This window comes from Ochotona curzoniae, unplaced genomic scaffold (genome assembly GCF_017591425.1).
Source record: "Ochotona curzoniae isolate NIBS_2020 unplaced genomic scaffold, NIBS_Ocur_1.0 contig_1, whole genome shotgun sequence".
NCBI lineage: Eukaryota > Metazoa > Chordata > Mammalia > Lagomorpha > Ochotonidae > Ochotona > Ochotona curzoniae.
Window position 1 is genome coordinate 32876492 of NW_024464918.1, and position 19886 is coordinate 32896377.

At 41.4% G+C, this 19886-nt stretch overlaps 1 protein-coding gene and 1 non-coding gene across 2 annotated transcripts in view; both read left to right on the forward strand.

The window, feature by feature from the left end:
* Window positions 1-19886, forward strand: part of CCDC192 (coiled-coil domain containing 192) — a 169153-nt gene that overhangs the window by 124106 nt on the left and 25161 nt on the right. The gene's annotated exons all lie outside the window — the stretch shown is intronic.
* On the forward strand, window positions 14658-14764 carry LOC121154492. The gene has a single exon (XR_005883533.1). It is a non-coding gene; the product is annotated as a U6 spliceosomal RNA (small nuclear RNA).

Here is a 19886-nt window from a genome sequence, read left to right on the forward strand (position 1 = left end):
CCTGTATCACCCTAACTCTTTCAGAGTTCCTAGGTTAGTAAGAAATAGGATAAATGTCTACAATAGGGTTTTCGTCCTCTTTGATAACCCACTATACATCAACCTGTTCTACAGTGTCTTCAGTCCCTCCATCCCAGCTCACCAGAGAAGCAATTCCGATGGATCATTAGAGTAAATGGATAAGGTCTGAATGTATGACAAAAATCCTGGCCTTACTCAAGGCTGTTAAATATATTTCTGACAATAGGTTGTTGTTATTTTCAGAATGCTTTTATTTTATTTTTGTGAAGTATTTCACAATCTGAAACACTCATTTTCACTTTAAATATCATATGATGTTAATTAATTCATATTATTTTTACTTAATGTTTTAACAGGTTAACTGGAAGTTTAAAATGAGAACTTTTCAAGTGCAGTTTCCAAACCACATCATAATATGTCTTTTGTGGTTATTGTATCATTAGAACAAACATTAGGGTATCAACTGATAGACATTTTGACATCTAAATTTGCTTTAGCAAAGAAGCATTTTAAATCAGCACCATGCTCCAGAATTGTAAATATTTTATAGCTATACTTATGCTTAAAATTGAATTGCATGAAAAAAAGTGCTCAATTTATGCGTTAGATCTCTTTTATTAGCATTAAAATACTACTTTCTTTGGGTCATAGAAGCAAAGGTTAGTAATTAAATCTATAAATCCAAGAGAATGTTAAGATATTGAGGAAAATACAACTGACTCTGCTGAAAGTAAGTGCTAATGCTTATTTATCGTTGTGTCAAGAAAAAGAAAAAAAAAAACATTAGCACCAGAATTTGCCAAATAAACTTATCTTGATAATCTATACAACATTTTTCAAATGAGAGTAGCTGATCCTTTCCTATCTCGTCCCTGTAACTGTTCACTGGAAGTCCCAGGAGTTGATAATTGAGAAATAATGACCTTCTTTTGAGGTTGCTCTTGATCTGAAGCCAAGGGAGGTAATTTATTTAGCAGAAGCTGTGGGTTCTAAACAAAAATAGCTATGTGGAAATATTGACAAGCAAAATTAAGTACCTCAGATTTTTATCAGTAAAGCAATATAAGATGCTAAATATTCACTTCAGGATAAATTCCTAAAGACCTGGAAACTGGGGGGGGGGGATTTTTTTCCCTTCCCCCCGTGAACATACTCATGAACACTCTTATTTATATTATATTGTAAAACTTTGATCCTCTGAAAACCTTGCTGAGGAAAACTGATTAGCTCGCCAGTCTTTTATTGCAAATACATCACCTGTCCCTTTGGTTACTTTAGTCTGAGGTGATAAATATTCTTAACCGGCATTTTAAAAAATTTATTTATCTGTTTGTTTGAAAGGCAAATGACACACACACAGAGAAGGAGAGACACGGGCAGAGCTGTGTCCGTCTCCAAATGGCTGCACAGCCCAGGCTGGGCAATACCAAGCCAGGAGCTGTCATAGCCTGCCGCGTGACAGAAGCCCAAGTTCTTAGGACATCCCCTGCTGCCTTCCCAGGTGCATTACCAGGAACTGGGATCTGAGGCAGAGAAGTCAAGTCTCAAACCCACACTACGGTACAGGACACTGGCCTCACACTCTGCAGCTTAACTCGCTGCGCCACAACACTGACCTCTATTCTAAACCATGTAACTGATGCGTTTTGCATGTATGTTTCTGGTGGGTTTTTTTTGCATAATTTCTGGATTTATTGCATGTATCTATTGTAGTGAACATTATATGGTAACTACAAAAGTTAAGAATGAAGAAGCACATCTCAATAAACCTCAAATCAAGGGTGGAGGAAGATTAAATTAATACCAGAGAAATGAAACTCACCATATGATGAGTGGAGTCTAAACCTTGTTGGAATGTGTTAGTGATTGCTCAGCCATATACACGCCCTGGCATTTCCCCTGAGGCATCCCTCTGCCCAGCTCCTGCAGGCTTTGTCCGGATATCTCGTCTCTAGGGTGGTCAAGCCCTTTACACCTTATCCTCCAGCCCCTCTGCCTTCAGATAGTCCTTAGGGCAGCCTTTTGTGACTATCCCCTTCACCAGCTCCACTTTCCCATCAATAGGCTGACTTTCGCAGGAGTGACACTCACAAGGCAGTCACAGCTTCTGTTAAAAATAAAGCTTTCTGGGCCTGGTGTGGTGGCCTAACAGCTAAAGTCCTCGCCTTGACCATGCCTGGATCCCAAATGGGCACCGGCTCTAATCCTGGCGGCCCAGCTTCCCATCCAGCTCCCTGTCTGTGGCCTGGGAAGGCAGTCGAGGATGGCCCAAGGCCTTGGGACCCTGCACCCATGTGGGAGACCTGGAGGAAGTTCCTGGCTCCTAGCTTCGGATTGGTGCAGCAACAACTGTTGCGGTCACTTGGGGAGTGAATCATCGGATGGAAGACCTTCCTCTCCTTCTCTCTGTATATCTCTGACTTTGCAATAAATTTAAATCTTTAAAATAAATAAATAAACAAATAAATACAAAAAAATATTTGTGGGCCCAGTACAGTAGCCTAGTGGCTAAATCCTTGCCTTGTATCCACTGGGATTTCAGCTGCTCCACTTCCCATATAGATCCCTCTTTATGGCCTAGAAAAGCAGTAGAGGATGGCCGAAGTCTTTGGGAACCTGCACCTGTAAGGGAGACCGGGAAGAAACTCCTGGCTCCTAGCTTCAGATCAGCTCAGCTCTGACTGTTGTAGCCACTGGGGGAGTATACCAGCAGATAGAAGATATTTCTCTCTGTCCGTCTATCTGTATATCTGCCTTTCCAATAAATAACAAATCTTTTAAAAAATTTCAATATATAAATCTTGGTTAATCATCCTTTGCACGTCAGCTGTAAGTTCCTTGGAGAGAATAAGAGATGATGCATTGATTTGCTCTGTGTCCACAGCAAGGCACAGTAGCTGCTGCAAGTTGGTCTGCAATTGTTGAGTAGATGGATAGTGAATAAAACTTAAAAGGAGTTCTGTCTTGGTTATACCAGTGCCCTTATATGTTAAGTGAGAAACCACTTACTTTGCAGATTTACCAGGAAACCTTCAGATTTCCAGTGATATTCCAGGTAGTTCTGGCATAGCCATGGTTCCCAGGTTAAAAGAGATCATCAAATCCCAGGGTTACTTTGCAATACTACTGATTCTTTTGAAATATGTGATGGTGTTCTGATCTTTTTTTACCTGTCTCCAACTATGGTGTTCAATGGCTTTTCACCTTACTACTTAAACTCCCATAGATGCCACACACTGGGGCTTACACTATCAAGCTCCATGTTGAAATAAGAGCTTTTTCCCTAAATTGGTCAGTCCAGTGCTAGTGAACTAAATATTGGTTACAGAGGCCTTCCTGTTCTGTTATCAAACAGGCTGGCCCCTCACTCTTGTTCTATTCATCAGGCACTCTGGGCCAGCCTTTGATCTTTGTGCTGCCCATGACTATGCCTTGAGCCACTTTGACCTTGTCCATCATACATACCACTGCTCAGACAGCTCTTCCTGACCTCTGGCCCCGTCTATGGCCAACATTTTATGAATTTTTTAAAGATGTATGTATTTTTCTTCGAGAGGCAGATCAGGTTTATGAGAGAAGGAGAGACAAAGATCTTCCATCTGCTGGTTCACTCCTAGGTGGCTATAACAAGCAAAGCTGAGCCAATCCAAAGCTGGGACAAAGAACTTCCTCCAAGCCTCCCATGTGGATGCAGAAGCCCAAGGACTTGAGCCATCCTCTGCTGCTTTCCCAGGCTGTAAGTAAGGAACTTATGGAAAGTAGAGCCTCAGGGAACATGAACTGGGTATGGGTTCCTGGTGCTTGCACGGGGAGGATTAGCCAGTTGGTCCATTGTGCTGGGCCCCATGAATGTTTTTAACATCTAATATTCAAGGAGACTTTCTGATTCTTACTGAATTCCTTGATTAATCTGTATGTCTCTGCTTCAATAGATGTTTGCATCAGGCTGTTTTAGGTAAAATCCTGCCCAACTCTAGTCATTATTGTTATCTATCACTTGTGTAGCCTCATGTTCCCACCAAGTTAGTCTGGTTCCCACTGATACCAAGATTTCTTAAGAATTTGACCTTCAGTGGTCTGCGGTCCTTGTCATTTGCTTTCATCAGGGGTGGACCTTTGATCTGGCCCTGCCAAGGCAACTACACATAGGACTCATAATTCAATAAAGCTATAGTGGGCTAATTTTCAAGTTAACAATTTTGTACAGCCCATAACTTATAAATATCTGATGTGCTCCTTACCAACCCTCACTATGTAGTAACTGACTCTTGATAACTGATCTTGCAGTTGCTTTTGGTGGGGCTATCACGATGGGTCAATCTTCCATCTACAAACATCGGTATTCCACATGGGCACTGATTTGTTTTTAGCGATCCACTTCCCTTCCAGCTCCTTGTTTGTGGCCTGGGAAAGCAGTGGAGGATTACTAAAACCCTTGGGACCCTGTGTCTTCCTGGGACACCTTGAAGAAGCTCCTGGCTCCCGGTTTCGGACTGGTTCAGCTCCAGACGTTGTGGCCATTTGGGGAATTAACCAGTGGATGGAAGATCTTTCTGTCTCTCCTTCTCTCTGTAAATCTGCCTTTGCAATAAAAAGATTTATCTACTCTTTTAAAAGATAGAGTTATAGAGAGATTGAGAGGCAGAGGAAGAGAGAGAGAAAAAGAGCTTTCACCCGCTGGTTCATTTACTCTCCAAACGACTGCGATTCACCAAGGTTGTGCCAGTCCAAATCCAGGAGCCAGAAGCTTTTTCCAGGTCTCCCACATGGATGCAGGGGCCAAGGACTGGCTCATCCTCCCCTCCCAGGTACATTAGCAGGGAACTGGATGTGAAGTTGAGCAGCTGGGTCTTGAAGTTGCAATCTTACGGGATGCCAGTGCTGTAGAAGGCAGCTTTACCTAATACACCGTAGTGCTGGCCCTTGTGGTGTCTTTTAAGCTCTCAATGTTTTACATTAAAGTCAGGCTAATGACACTGGAAGAAGGTTTTAATAATGTCACTTTCATAGTCAGAAATCCTTCAACAGTTTCCCATTGCCTGTGAAATAGCATTTATGCGTAATAGCCTAACATTCAAGACTCTCCGTGAACTTGCCTCAACATCTTTCTATTTGTTAAAATTTCCTTTCACATGTCCTCTTCCCTCTTCCCAGCACTCACTCTAGAAGCATTTAACTGGTAAGAGCCCTATGGGTATATTCTCCTCCCCGAGTGGCTTGGCTTCATGGACATGATTATAAAACTTGCAGTAACATTCACCTTTTCCCTGGCAAAGTAGTCTTGCCTTTCCTCTTTAGGTTGCTCCCTCACTGTCCTGGACAACTAGAAGTGCTGTTACATGCCTCCTCAAACATCCCCCCATCACCCCACATGCACCAGGGGAGTGTCCTCACCTATGATTCGCTGTGGGGGGCGGCGGCCCACTCACCTTCCCACCTCTGAAGTTGAACTCGTGTGTCATAGCTTCATGTGTGTACTCCTGATGGGTCTCATTGCCATGCAGCAGGGGCCCCTCCTCCCAGTCCGTCTCTCCCACTACCTGTTGCTGCTTATGTATCCTATATTACATTTGCACACACACACTGGTCTTGCGGTCGGTTCCCCGTATGCATAGCAATACATTGGTATGTCAGACTTCTGCAATACCTTCCTCTTTATGCCTTTTGTCTCCCTCTTGCCTTGGAATGCAGTAAGTTTTTGGAAACACACTCTTTTCCCTCTACCTCACTTTTTGTTTGCTGTTCAATTCACCTCTCTCTGCTTCTTTCCATCCTGTTGAGATGATGCTACTCAGTTGAAATGGCCTGACTGAAGGTCCCCGGTAGTCTTTCTGGTGTCAGGTCCAGCGTAAATTGTTCAGTGTTATACTAGCACCAGTTTTATAGAGTGCAGGTAACCACCTCACTCTGCTTGAATATTTTTTGCTGATGGCTTATATCAAACACCACGGTTTTGGGTTTTCTTCTTCCACCTTAGTTATCCCTTCTTTGTCTGACTTGGAGAATTTCACTCTGCAGAATCTAAAAATAGCTTTAACGCAAAGTTTTCTATTACCTTCAGTTTTTTGCTGCATTTTCTGGTTCAATTTCATGGCTTTAGATATCACTCATATTCTAAGAATTTCTAAGTTTTTATCTCTAATCCATTTTCTCCTTCTTCTTGAACACTAGATTTTTATATGTGTAAATGAGCCTTTTTGTTTGTTTATCTTATCCTTCATCCCACCTGTTGGGTCCCCACCACAGGAAATAGCATTTTGAAATATTCAGGGGAACAGCATTGTGTATGTCAGTATTAGTCATGTATCAAATAGTCCTGGAGCAAACTAAATAGGAAAGCAGTAATGTAAGAGAGTGCAAAGATAAGGAGAGACTAGATGAAATGTGAATATTTCAGTAATCCAAGTAAGGGGTGGTGGAACTCAGAGTGGACAGAATCAGGAAGAATCTCATGGTTCATTTTTAATTTTACAAGTCTTTGTTATGCTAAAATATATGTTGTTTTAACCATTTGTAGCGTTCACAGTGTTATATATCACTCAGAGTCTAAAGGTTTTCACTATGTCTAAAAAAATGCCACCCATTAAATAGCAGCTCCTTCCAGTCTTTGTTGACCTCAATTCTACGTTCCATCTCTGTGAATCTAGTTAGTACAAGAATTTTGCTTAAGTACAATCACGTGATCTTATCCTCTGCGTGGTTCATTTCACCACTGCGCAATGCTTTACCACTCATGCTATGTACACTAAAATGTAATTTTTTTATGACTAAAACCATTCCATCCCCACATTACTTGTTGCTCAGGCAAAATCAGTTCAATTTTTATTTTGGAAATAGAACTTGTAAGACTTGGTGAAGGGTTAGATGTAAAAGTGAAAGATACAGAGATAATTAGAATGAGTCTTAGGTTTCTGCCTTGTGGCAGTAAGTGGCAGGAGATAGATTGAATGAAAAGGAGAAGACTAGATGTCACTTAATCCCCATCAAAACTAGATTATGAGATGGAGGAGGTTTACTGAATGACGTGGCCATGAATGGCTCTCCAGAAAAGTTTGTGGAAACTAAAATAAAAGATAATTCTCTTGATCCCAAGATGTCATTAAATACATGCATGGCTTTTTCTTTTTCATTACAGACATTTTTCATGAACTTTTTGAATGATGTCTCTTATGCATGGGTTTCAAAATAATTTGTACCAAAATAATTCCATCTTTTAGATCTACTTTTCATTAGTTTTTGAAAGGACTCTCATGAGAGTGGGAAGTCAGTTGGTCAGAAGAAAATTTAAAAACGAGTGGACCAGATGGTAAGTCTTGGAGAGGAATGATTTATGCCTTTTTTCTGAATGTCCTCTCCTAATTTGCTATAGCCTTGTCTAAAATTTACCTGCTGTTTGTGTACCAGGTGAAATGACAGATTTTTACAGACCTTCTCTGTACCTGTAGATGCTCTCTTAATGGCATTTAGCAGCTTTTATCTTATCTTGCAATTTTTATCCATTTCTGCTATGTTGGACTCTCAGCTCTTAGAGGGTGCAGATTCCATTCTTAGTATATTTGTATCTTCCCACAATATACTGTTTTTCTTGCATAGAGAAAGACTATTTCCAGCGTGGGGATTTCCTTTATTCCTAAAGACTTATTTTATTTTTATTGGAAATTCAGATTTATAAAGAGAAGGAGAAACAAAGGAAAAGATCTTCCATCTGCTGGTTCACTCCCCAAATGGCCACAACAGTGCTGAGCTGTCTGAAGCCAGGAGCTAGGAGTTTCTTCCAGGTCTGCCATGTGGTTGCAGGGTTCCAAGGCTTTGGACCATCTCCTGCTTTCCCAGGCCAGAAGCAGGGAGCTGGAAGGGAAGTAGAGCAGCTGGGATATGAACCAGTGTCCATGTGGGACCCTGGTGCATGCAAGGTGAGGATTTAGGTACAAGGCTATTGTGTTGGGCCCTAGTGTGTCGCTTTCAGCAGAATTCTGTTACCAGGATTGAGAAGGAAAAAATAATGTGCAGATTACTAAGCCTAAAACAAGTCAACAGGCTCTGATGAATGTGAATACCAGTAATTATTGAATTACTCTGATGAATTATGAATTAGGGAGGCAGAAGGAGAGGCACAGAGAGATCGTCCATCAGCTGGTCCCTTGAATGGCTGCAATGGCCAGGGCTAGGCCAAACCAAAACCAGAATTCAGGAGTCAGGTGCCTCATCTAGGTCTCCTGCATGGATGATGGGCTTAAGCACTTGGAAGATCTTTTGCCACCATCTCAGGCATGTTAGCAAGGAGCTGGATAGGAAGGGGAGCTGCTAGGATTCAAACTGGCATCTGTATTGGATGCCAACATTGCATCCACCACACTGTGTCACAGCACAAGTCCCTTAAAATAATGTTCTCGGGAGAACTTAGACAACTGGAAATGTAAATAACTGCTGAGAAATCTGTATTACAGTTGATCAACTGTGCAGATAATGATCTTCATTTTTTTAACTAAGTTTTGTTAATACAAACACATGGCTCAGAATTAGAGAAATAGATATAGAATTGGTTTATGTGAAAATAAAGAGCAGGGAAAATAATGTGACCTATTGTTTTGAGTGACAAAGAATTGGCAGGCATTCAAATACTGCAAGAGACAAGATTAATATTAAGTGAATCTGTCAACATCCTGTTTGAAAATCTCAGCCAGGAGCAGAAGTTTCTGAAAACATCCAAAGGGGGTTTCGCCTAATAATGAGTCATATTTTCTGTCCCAGAAAACCCCAAAATGTCAATATAGGATCTTAGAAAGATTCAGACAGTCCTCAAGGATTGGTTTGTCCAACTTTGATCTTCTGCAGATGAGAAAACTAGGGCCTGGGAAACCATCTCTACTCCACTGCACTACAGGAAGGGACCAGGAGTGGCAATAAATAATGTGGACTTGGGAACTGTAGAGAATCCGATTCAGATGGAGCATCAGTCACCCAGGCCAGCCCGTACCATCCCTCAGTTTTAGTTTCTTCATTTGTAACAGGGAGAGCAAAATAGCAGCTTTGTAGGGTAGCTGTGAGATTAGGAGCTGTGTACCCAAAACACTACACAGATAGAAAAGAAATAAGAGCCAGGTCTCATCACCCTGTGTCACAGCACTAATGGCCGAATGAGGAGACCCACTTTGGTCCAGGTGTGTCCTCTCCACCCTCAGGTTCTCCTGGCTGTAATCCCTTCAAAAGTGGGGTAAGCGGAAGGATTGTTGCATCCTTCTCCTAGTACTTTGACTTTTAATAATCTGTAAATATCAAATGAGTCAGTATTGTATAAAATGCCAAATGGAACCAACTAATCTTTCCAAAGCATCAACATAGCAAAGGATAGTTCAGTGCTAGGGGCATAAATCTTAATAAATTAAGGCAAACATTTAAAATCACAGCTGAAAGAATGTTTCTAAACTGAATTTTGAATGTTGAGTGTTGAAGATGTGTAAGAATAGGGCATCTGTATTGCCCATGGCGTGAATGCCAAACTAGAAATTGTTGAATGCCCTGTTTAAAAAACAATCAGCAAAATAACGTTAGATTTATCTAATATTTAAAGTGCAAAGAAAGCCTTCAGACTTGGAAAGATTGAATGCATTATAGCAGAAAGGTAAAGATAGCTGGAGCCTTAATGGTTTGTGAAAGAATGAATAAGGCTGAAGTGTTTATTTGTCCTAAATAATCATCCCCATTGTATGTGTACCTGACTTGGAAATACTGGCCCTGCCACTTGCAGCATCCACTTAATGAGTCATACATAATCAGGCTGCTCCGATCTTTCAGTTTTGTCTAATCTCATTCACTTGTATAGACACAGTCATTAGCTGTGACATGTTAAATGAGGATGCACTGCTCAAGTTTCTACAACCAGGTATCTAAATCCCTTTTCAGGATGGTCTCTTTGAAAATGAATACAAAGTTTAATCTGTAAAAGAATGCCCATCACTAACTAGCTTCTCCTGGACATGACTTGGATCATTTCCAAGGGCCTGGAGCCATCACTTGGCATCAGATCTGTAGAGCTGAGAAAAAGATATGTACCAGTGTAGAACTAGGAAGGATCTTAACAAAACTGCAGATTAATCTACCAATCAAATCCAGCCAACTATAAGTATTTGTTATAGTGTTGGCCTTTGCTGTATGTTAGATATTTTGCAATAGTTTCAACCACCTATCAGTGAATAGATTTCCCATTTCAAACAGGATTTAAAACTTTCCTTAAAAACTTGGGCAATAGGACAATCTTGAGCTTGAACTCTTATCTAGCAGCCTGGCTAAAAATGAGTTCTTGGCATAGTGCATTCTTTCTCGTCAACCCAGCCCTCCTTGCTCCCAGTGGGGTTAGCTAGGCCAGTTCTGTACAGTTTTGGCTTCACAACTCCTGAAGTGGTCAAGGTAAGATCCACATTTTATAGAAGGGAAATACCAAAGCTAAGACTCAAAGATACTAGAACCCATGTCTCTCAGTCAGCTGGACCTTTTCCATTTTGAGAGAGTCTCCCTGAGTATTCATTTGCTTGTTTATTGCTTAGTTACTTCCTAAGACATGAATAAGCACAGAACTACGATTTTATGCAACATTTGTAGAAAGTGTAATACTTACATGGAAAGAAAAAAAGATTTAGTACCACCTCGGTCAAAATATTCCTGATCGTCATTTGCCTCTTAGCTTGCTGTTATATTGAAAACATATCCTTGTATTAATTTTTGTCAGCTAACTGATTGGTCTTCTATGATTTTTAAGAGCTTTCTTTCCTGTGTTGTTCCTTGGGCGTTGAGTGTTAACACATCCAGGAGTCACCGGGATTAGTGAAATATGAGTCCCTGGGTGCTTTTGAAAGAGATGTTGATGAGTGTGTCTGTGTTGAGCTGCGGGGATTTGCATTTTTAATGAGCATCATGGGTGATTCACTTGGTTGCTCATTAGAGTAAAAAGCCCATTGGACTTTTCAGATCTTGGGTTTCTGACCTTAATCTTGATCCCATTTTCCTTTATTTTTAAAATGGGGTTTTTCTGCTTGTGTTATGTTACTTGTTTTTCTGTGCACCCTACTTCGTGGTTGATTAAGGTAAAACCAGGAGGAGATGAAATGCTTGGTGTTGTACAAAGGTTCAATTCCCTACAAGGAATTACTCAGCCTGAACGTTCTCCATAGTGACGGGTTGCTCACATGTAGCATTCCTACTGAGTCCACTAACTTGGCCATTCTTTCAAAACAATACTTTGTTTGAATGGAAAATTATGTCCTTCAGGAAGTGTATTGATCAAAATTTTTTATCACTTGAGTTTGAAACTTTTCCTCCTCTAAAATGTATGTTCTTAATGAGTTTTGATCATTCATCTTCCGTACATTTTACTGTAACCAAAGGAGAAAACTCAGTGTGGTCACACAGTGCTTGCTGGCATCTCACCATTATCTAGCTTCATCTGATTCAGTTAGATATCTCCTATCATGCCAGAATCCATTTGAAAGCAAACGTAAAGAGAACAAATCTATATGCAGCTCAGAAGTAAAACTGCAAACATGCAAATGAATGAAACTTAAGTTTAAGAAATTGCCAAAATGGGACATGTTGTCTGTCTCCCCAGTTAACCCAAATTGAAATTCTATAAAAGTCTCACAGTAAAGAGGAAAAGAAAAATTTGATCCAAGCACTGAGTTGGCTTCCCAATGGACAGAACTGTGATGTGAAAACTACTGCTTTCGGGTTATCTGTAAGTGCTCACAATGGAGCAGCCCTCGATAACACAGCCACAAAGGTAATTAGGCCACTTGCTAAGCAGGGTAAGGCCTTGGAGAATTTTCAAGCTTATTCAATGGAGAAGAAACTTACATATACACATGGCATAACACAGTTCTCCAACAAAGGGCATGAGTAGGGTTTTCTTTATTCAGTTTTCTTTTCAGGAATTAGCCTTTACAAAGTTTTATCAATTTTTTCCTTCAAAATTTTGCATTAGAATGAATGCCTTACTGTTGAATGAGAAGGTGACACCAGTTAGAACTTTTCAACTCCTAACATATTTTACTCTGAAATCAACTTTTATAATCCTAGAGCATAGGTTAACATGATGCAGAAATACCTAAATGAACATGATTCTACCCATTAATTAAGACTCTCCCTGGTATCAGATAAGAAGCTTAAAGAACTGGATATTACATAGGACAGGAATGGCTTGAAAGAGTTCATTTCAGATTTATAAGCTTTATAATTATAATATGAATTTTGGAACTGGGGAGCCTAATAATTTGCTAAGGTCTGTATTAACAGCCTGAAAGAAATCCTAATATGGTCTGAGGATTAGTTAAAGGACAAGGATTATTTTCAGTAGTTGATACAGAGTGCCCTGTGTGATAGAAGGTATGCTTGTAAGTTCAGTCATTGAACAAAAAGGGGGAAAAACTGCAGTTATACCCTGCTTTGAACAGAGTCAGTGGCTCTGTTGGGCAGGTGAGGAGAGGAGGCAAGACTGAAAAGGAGAGGCCGGGTGTGAGTGCAGCACTGCAGATCCGAAATGGTTTGATTCCATGAAGTGCTGTGATCTGAAAACACAGCCCTTGGGCGGCCTCCTCCCAGCTCTGCACAATGCACTCCATTATCAGCTTTGTCCCGAGTGATGGGACGGAACCAGGGAGGGAAACACTGAGACCAAAATGACTGACTTGGTGCTTCTGCTGGGATGAGAGAAGCGATCCCTGCACACCTGTAGCTCTGAGGCACTGGGAGCACATTTACTGCCCATTCTGCATTCAGAGGCACTGGGAACAGTTACAGGGCTGTGTGGCTCGAGCTGGGCTTCTGCAGCCCAGAATGACAGAGCTGGGTTTCTAATTGTTTAGGCAGAAAACAAAAATTGTATGAATGAGGAATGAGTCATAAACACGTGTTGAAATTTAGTTCCAGGAAGCTCCTAATTTTAAACTCCAAAGTAAAAGTTTAGGAATTATGTCTTTCTTCAGCCGCTTTGCATTTTTTCCAAAGGGGTAGAATGAGGAGACTTCTTTCTAATAAAACACAAGAAATGCTTCAAACAGAAGTGAAAAGAGGACATAAAAGCCACCCTTCTAGGCAGGCAGGTGCCTGAGAGGCAGATGTTCTAGAAAAGCAGCTGAAAGAATTAGGCTGAAATGGGAAGAAAAGGTTCCAAAGAGAAGGGCTGTTGACCATGTTCCTGCCCATCAGCACAGACAGTATACCCACTGTCTGCTGGAGAGGAAGTGTATAAAGAGACAACTTCTGGGACAACAGGGGGCTGGCTGAGTCACCCGGGGCACTGTCAACAATGTCGAGGGCCTTCTCCTGGATTTAAAGAACAGAGAGCAAAGCCATTGCCAGCTGTCAATGTAAAAGGCTGTGATATGCACAAAGAAAAGAGAGAAGAATCAATGAGAACAGCTCGCCGCTGAAAACCCACCACCCAACACAGAATGCGCTCATTCAAAGCTCTTTCCTCCCATCACGTTCAGGCCTGATCCTAATCTCACAGGACTGAGTTCCCAAATGTGCATCCTATACCTTTGTCTTCAGGTACTTACCCAGATGCCCTGATCGTGTAGATGCCCCATAGAAATGAAAAGGACAGAACAAGCGAACACAGGCTCTGAGGTCCGAGTAAGACCACAGGTGTTCTCCATGGCTGCTCTGAAGTTCATCTTTTCAGTAGCACCAGAGAAAATGGCCCAGCCACTTCCAAAGCACATATGTCTGTAGGTGCTTAGCATCCCATGCGGATTTAGCAGTCCATTGTCAGGGACACTTTAACATTTACCTTGACATGTTAGGAGTGGAAAGAGTCAGAAAAACCAGGATTCAAATCCCAGGGATGCTAGTTCCAACATTTGCACTTCTTTGGCTATGTCTATGTTTCTTCTTACTCTAAAACAAAAATAGCATTGTAAGAGTTTGTTGAACAGAATATCCAAAAGCTTATGGTACCATGAGTTTCCCCTTTCTTCTGGCTTGGCAGTGTCTGTGCCTCTCAGAAACGGTGTACCTGTAAGGCAGGCCTACACATCACAGCCCATCCTGAGGTCAGATGTGCATGCCAAATAAACCTGTATTTATTCTGTTGGGTACAAGAGGCACTAAGACCAGTGCAGACTGGAGGGAGATTAGGTTCCATCTCTAGGTAGGGTATGGCAAGTTCACATTTCAGAAGAACACACGGAGTGGGATACATTGCTGTGACCAACTTTGGAAAATCAGATTTGCCGCAGACGGCTTGCTGCATCTCACAATTCTGAACGTCAAAAGATGAAGAGCTTGTTCTTATTTTCTTTGTAATGTGCTTAGTACAGAGAATTTTATAATCCAAAAACGTTAACTATCAAACAGTATCTTACACACATTATTATTAAGAAAAATGGCCAACATACCTGAAACATGATCTCTTGGCTAGAATTGCCAGGCTTCTTAGCACATTCTTTGGGTCAGTTGGGTTTTCCTAAAGATGGTCTTCTTGTTAAAGCAAAGCCTTATCAAAGCTGGCATTGCTGTTTGTTTCAGGTCTTACAAAATACTTCTGGAAAAAGGTTGATTTGAGAAAAATATAGAACTTCTGGGTTCAGAATGAAACATTTTCTTCCTGGAAGTCACATATTTTGCTTGTAAAAACTTGAAAGGCGCTCACTTCGGCAGCACATATACTAAAATTAGAATGGTACAGAGAAGATTAGCATGACCCCTGCACAAGGATGACACACAGACTTGTGAAGCATTCCATATTTTTTTCAATGACTCATAGATCATACAGTACCATCATTTTCTTCTACAAAGTTCTTGATTTTCCATTTCATTTCTTCAGCAACACATTAGTTATTCAGTAGCATATTATTTAACTTTATGGCTTTGTAAATTTCCATTTTTCTTCCTGTCGTTGATTGTGGCTTTTCATGTAAGGGGATTTATAAGTAATTGTGTGATGGAGACTATCATATCCAGATGTGTGGATACAATGCAGTATGCATCTTTACTTCCAGACAAAGATGGACTCCCAATGAAACTGTTAACTATGTATTGACACTAGGATGCTGGACTCTCTGTCATTGTCCACGCCCACAATGATTGACATATTACTGTTATGAAAAACTATACTATAATAATAATACAGAGGAACTCGGTGAGAGGGGAGGGGTTTGGAGAGGAGGTAAGGGAAATCCCAGGCCTATGGAACTGTGTCATAAAATACTAATAATAAGAAGAAGTAAAATTTAAAAATAAATAAATTAAATAAGTAAATAAATAATTCAAAGGTGCCCATATTGTTTTGTAAACAGAAATACAGGTTAGTTCACATAGTGGAATCTGCCTGAAATTGTAATCAGTTTGATTCCATGTATTAAAGCTGATCATCTAATGAGAACAAAAATTTCTAAAAGACAAATTGCTTGTGTCTGTGGAGCTTGGTTAATGAGGCTCATTCCATACAGTTTACTGAGGTTTTCCTCAAGAAGTTTAACTGTTTTGTTAGAAATTCCTAAAGAATGATCTTTAATGACATACATTTAGTTGGAATAGTTCTAGGCCAAGGTGCAAATGCTTAAGTAATTATTGCCGATTTTTTTTTATTATTATTGCAAAGTCAGATATACAGAGAGGAGGAGAGGCAGAAAGAAAGATCTTCCACCTGTTGATTCACTCCCCAAGCAGCTGCAATGGCCAGAGCTGCGCTGATCTGAAACAAGGAGCCCGGATCCTCTTCCAGATCTCCTACATGGGTGCAGGGTCCCAAGGCTTTGGGCCGTCCTCAACTGCTTTCCCAGGCCACAGCAGGAAGCTGGATGGGAAGTGGGGCTACCAGGATTAGAACTGGCATCCCTTGAGATCCCGGTGCTTGTAACGTGAGGACTTTAGCCACTTGGCTACTGTACTGGGCCCTGCTATTGCCAAACTTAACTCTTGTTTGTGTTTTTACTGATGATTACAAAGATCTATGTGTGCGTCTATGTCATGGTAAAACTATATGCATGTTCCTGCTGAATTTGACTAATTGAGAAAATGAAGTAAATACCAGTAGTCTGGAAAGATGTAGAGAAAAAGAGTTAGTACTTTTGTTATAAAAAGCAGGTATATATCAAAATAATAAAAGGAAAAACATTTAGGGGATTCCTGAAGGATTGTGCCAATATCAGAGAAGAATGCCTGGGGTGAGCCTGTGGTATCTGGAAATCTTGCTTTGTGCTCCCAACCCGTCAGAACTTCACCAATTACCTGCTCCCAATCCAGGTTCGTCTCAAACCTCAGCATCCTGAAGCTATTGCAACCTCTGTAAACCTGTGTGACCAGGTCTCTTACTGACCAACTGTAGTCCAGACCATCTGGGCTTCCAACTTTGGCTGTAAGTTATTTTGTATCTTTGGTGGATTTCCTTCTTTGTGTCAGCAAACCAACTTCCTGGTACTGGAAGTAACTGGTCTACCTTCAGTTCTGGTATGATAAGACAGGAGAAATCATTTGTTTTCTTATCATGCAAGCATGTCAAGTGCAGTAACTCACAAACAGCAATCTCGGGATGGTCCAGATTAAATCAGTCAAGTTTGTAGGTGTTGTGTTTTTTTTAATATATAAATTTTATTTTTTAATTTTATTTTTAATTTTATTTTTTAATTTATTTTTTAATTTATTTTATTACATGGTTGATCAGGGTGAGAAGATTGAGGTTTAGGGAAATTTGGGGGAACTCATTGCTTCCAAATTTGCCACTTATTCTTGTTCCTGGGGGGAAGGGGAGAGACAAAGGGGAAACCACTAAGAACTTTCCACACATCCCAGTACTCAGGGATGAGGAACTGCCACCTCATATCAACCCAGAGTCTCAATGTGTACATATTCCGAGGGTTCTGTCCAAGTGATTTGGATAGTTCTGAAAGGCTGCCAATTTCACTGATCCAAGGATGATGTCACCCTCCCAATGTCCATTGGCTCCATTCACCGAGATTTTTTGCTGTCATCATTTGTTTTGGGTAATTGTCCGGTTTGTTCTGTTCTCCTTCTTCTGCTACAACACCCAATGTGCTGCCATATTCTCCTTTTATAACACGACCTGTGTCCACTGCTCCACCTTTTTCATTAAGGACATGTTCATACAGGTGATTCCAAGTACCCAGGCCAGGCATCCCAAGCATTGCTGGATTCCCCGTCCCTGGAGCTCTCAAACCCAGCACCCACATAGCAGGTGGGTCGCAAGAACTGGGCCAGGCAACCCAAGCCCCACTGGATCCCCCAGCCCTGAGGCTGATAAACTCAGATCCCACGTTGCAGGTAGGCCCCAGAACCCAGGCCACTTTGCCCAAATCCTGGGGCCCGTCTTCTATGTGGGTGTTAGTTTCAGGTCTGTGTTTTATAAAGGTCCTTAGAGCATGTTCTTGCACCTAGTTCAGTGTGTCTAATGGGCACTACTAGCCAAATGCCATCCACAGCCTTCATCAGACCAAAAATAAACAAAATCATTTTTGCATACTGCTTGCCCAGGGCCCTAGAGGACAGGGACTATGCCATAAACTGATAATAGGTATCGTTTATGCAAGGTAATCCTAGGGCTGACAACTGACTGCCACAGGAGTTTTAGACTAGCCACCAGTGACAGCCTGAAATTGTTCATTCTTGGTCACTGTTTCTCTTCCTGTGAATCTGAGATGTTCAGTAGCAGCATTACTTTGGTGAGATACACCAGGTTAGAATCCTGGACTTGCCCTGGAACAGCAGAGTTTGATGTCTGAGGTCAATGAGTCTCTGTGGTTCACTTGTTTAAGAAATTTTTTTGCTGACTCCTGTGTACTACTGAAGTCTAAAATCCAGTGATTCAAATTCCCCAGAGCAATTGATTTTAGATTCCATCTGGTTAAGGCTTTTGGAGGAGTTGTATACTTTACGCCAGATGAAGAAGTTTACATGGAGTTTGTTCATCAAAGTTCACACACAGTTTCACCTAAGCAATTCAGATTTTTTATTTCTTTAAAAATCAGAAATTCTGGCTACCCAGGCCTACTTTCCTGTGTAATGAGAGGTGGCCACATTTGCATGGCCACGTCCTTTAGATGAGGCCTGGGCAGGGCAGCTGTGTGTAACTCTAAGCCCCTTCACTTGGTCACGTTGATTGGTCACTGCAGACATTTGTGTCTTCAAGCCTACTTGAGAGCTTTCTGGACTCTGGTGAGTTCAGCCACCTGTGAAGACTCAGACTTATTACTGAGTTTCTGGAGAGCTCTTCTACAAGAGCAGCTCAGTGCAGAGCACAGTTCAAGCAGGAAAAGAGGCTTAATATGGTGGACACCGGCTGTTAACCTGTGGACATTTCCAGCCCTTCCAAGGACCCAAGGGGCTCTCAACAGCTGTCCCAGAAGTGACTCTCAGAACCTGATCTGTTCACGGGTGGAACTAGGGGATCAATAGAGAATGTCTCTGTCACTTCATCTACAACCATGAGAGACTCTAAGGGGACAATCGGGAGGACAACAACTTCTCAGGACCTTCTTGACCCTTGCAAAAGGACATGGGGAAAAAAATAATTTGTTTAATCAGAGCATATTTTGACAAGAGTCCTTACAAACAATGTATTCTATGGAAAATGCAGTGTTTAATAAGCATTTCATTAATGTTAAAATCAGCTAGTTGTTTAAAACAACAAGAAAAAAAATTGTCATAACCCTACCATCCCAACAAGACTTTGGCTTTTATGCATTAGTGTTCTTTTCCTCTTAAATATGTTTACGTGCTTGTGTTGTTACAATCACAAAATACCACATTTTGTGTTCTGCAATTTTAATAGGATCATTTAAATTTAAGTTGTGTATACGAGAACAATTGTAGAGGAATGCAAATCATTCTCTTAGTAATAATAACCAGATCATCTACATGGCAACAGGAAGCTACATAACAGTTTGTTTCATGCTCGGATCCAGGTCCTGGCATTCAACAACATGCAGGTTAAAAACACTGCCCCAGCTTCCTGCTGTCGTTCAGACAGCTCAGTAAGTGCTCTCCAGTTTGTTTCACTAACGTTCCCTTCTTGGTCATCACCCCAGTTTTCACACAACTCCTCTCTGTGGGCATTCGTGGAACATGTATCATAGTTGGCATTGGGAAGTGATGGAGCCGATGGAAGACCAGTTCTCAGTGGAGCAGTCAGCACCTCACATCACTAAGAGTGAAGTAATTGCTCACAAGGACTGCTGCCTGCCATCACTGTAGAGACCTTCCTCATTTTATGTGGGACTCCAGAGGGAAAAACCTACTGAACAGCTGGATATTGTAAATGGTGTCACCCATTATTCTCAGCAGTCTGTAAATGCTCCAGCCATACCTTTTCACCCACAGGATGGAGGAGAAGTCTTAACCTTGCACCTGTGCCTGTTCTGTCTTGCATAGCAAAGGGAATCTCCTAGATAGGGCCAATGTTCTGCACCTTGAGATGGAATGATCACACTGGATTATCCAGGTGAGCTCATTGTCATCCCAGGAGTCGTTGGATGACAGAAACTTCACCTGGCTGTGATTAGAGGGAGATGTGATTATGAAAAGGATCAGTGCCATTGGTTTGAGGGCAGACAGCGAGCCACAAGCCAACAAATGTGAATGGCCCGAGTGGAAGGGGAAAGGCAAGAGAAGAATTCTAAAGCTTGCAGAAGGGACACAGCCCTGCCATTAGCTTGATGTTAATCTCATGAGGCCTGTGTTTGGAACCACAGGATAATGTGCCTGTGTTGTCTAGGCGGCTGTTGGAGTGGCAATAGAAAAGGAATGTGGCAGCTGCCCAGCCACTTTAAATATGCTGTGGCCTACATTCTCAGAATGTTCAGTTGACACCACCTGGAACTGCTCATCGTAGCAAACAAATTCAGTGCTCCCTGAAG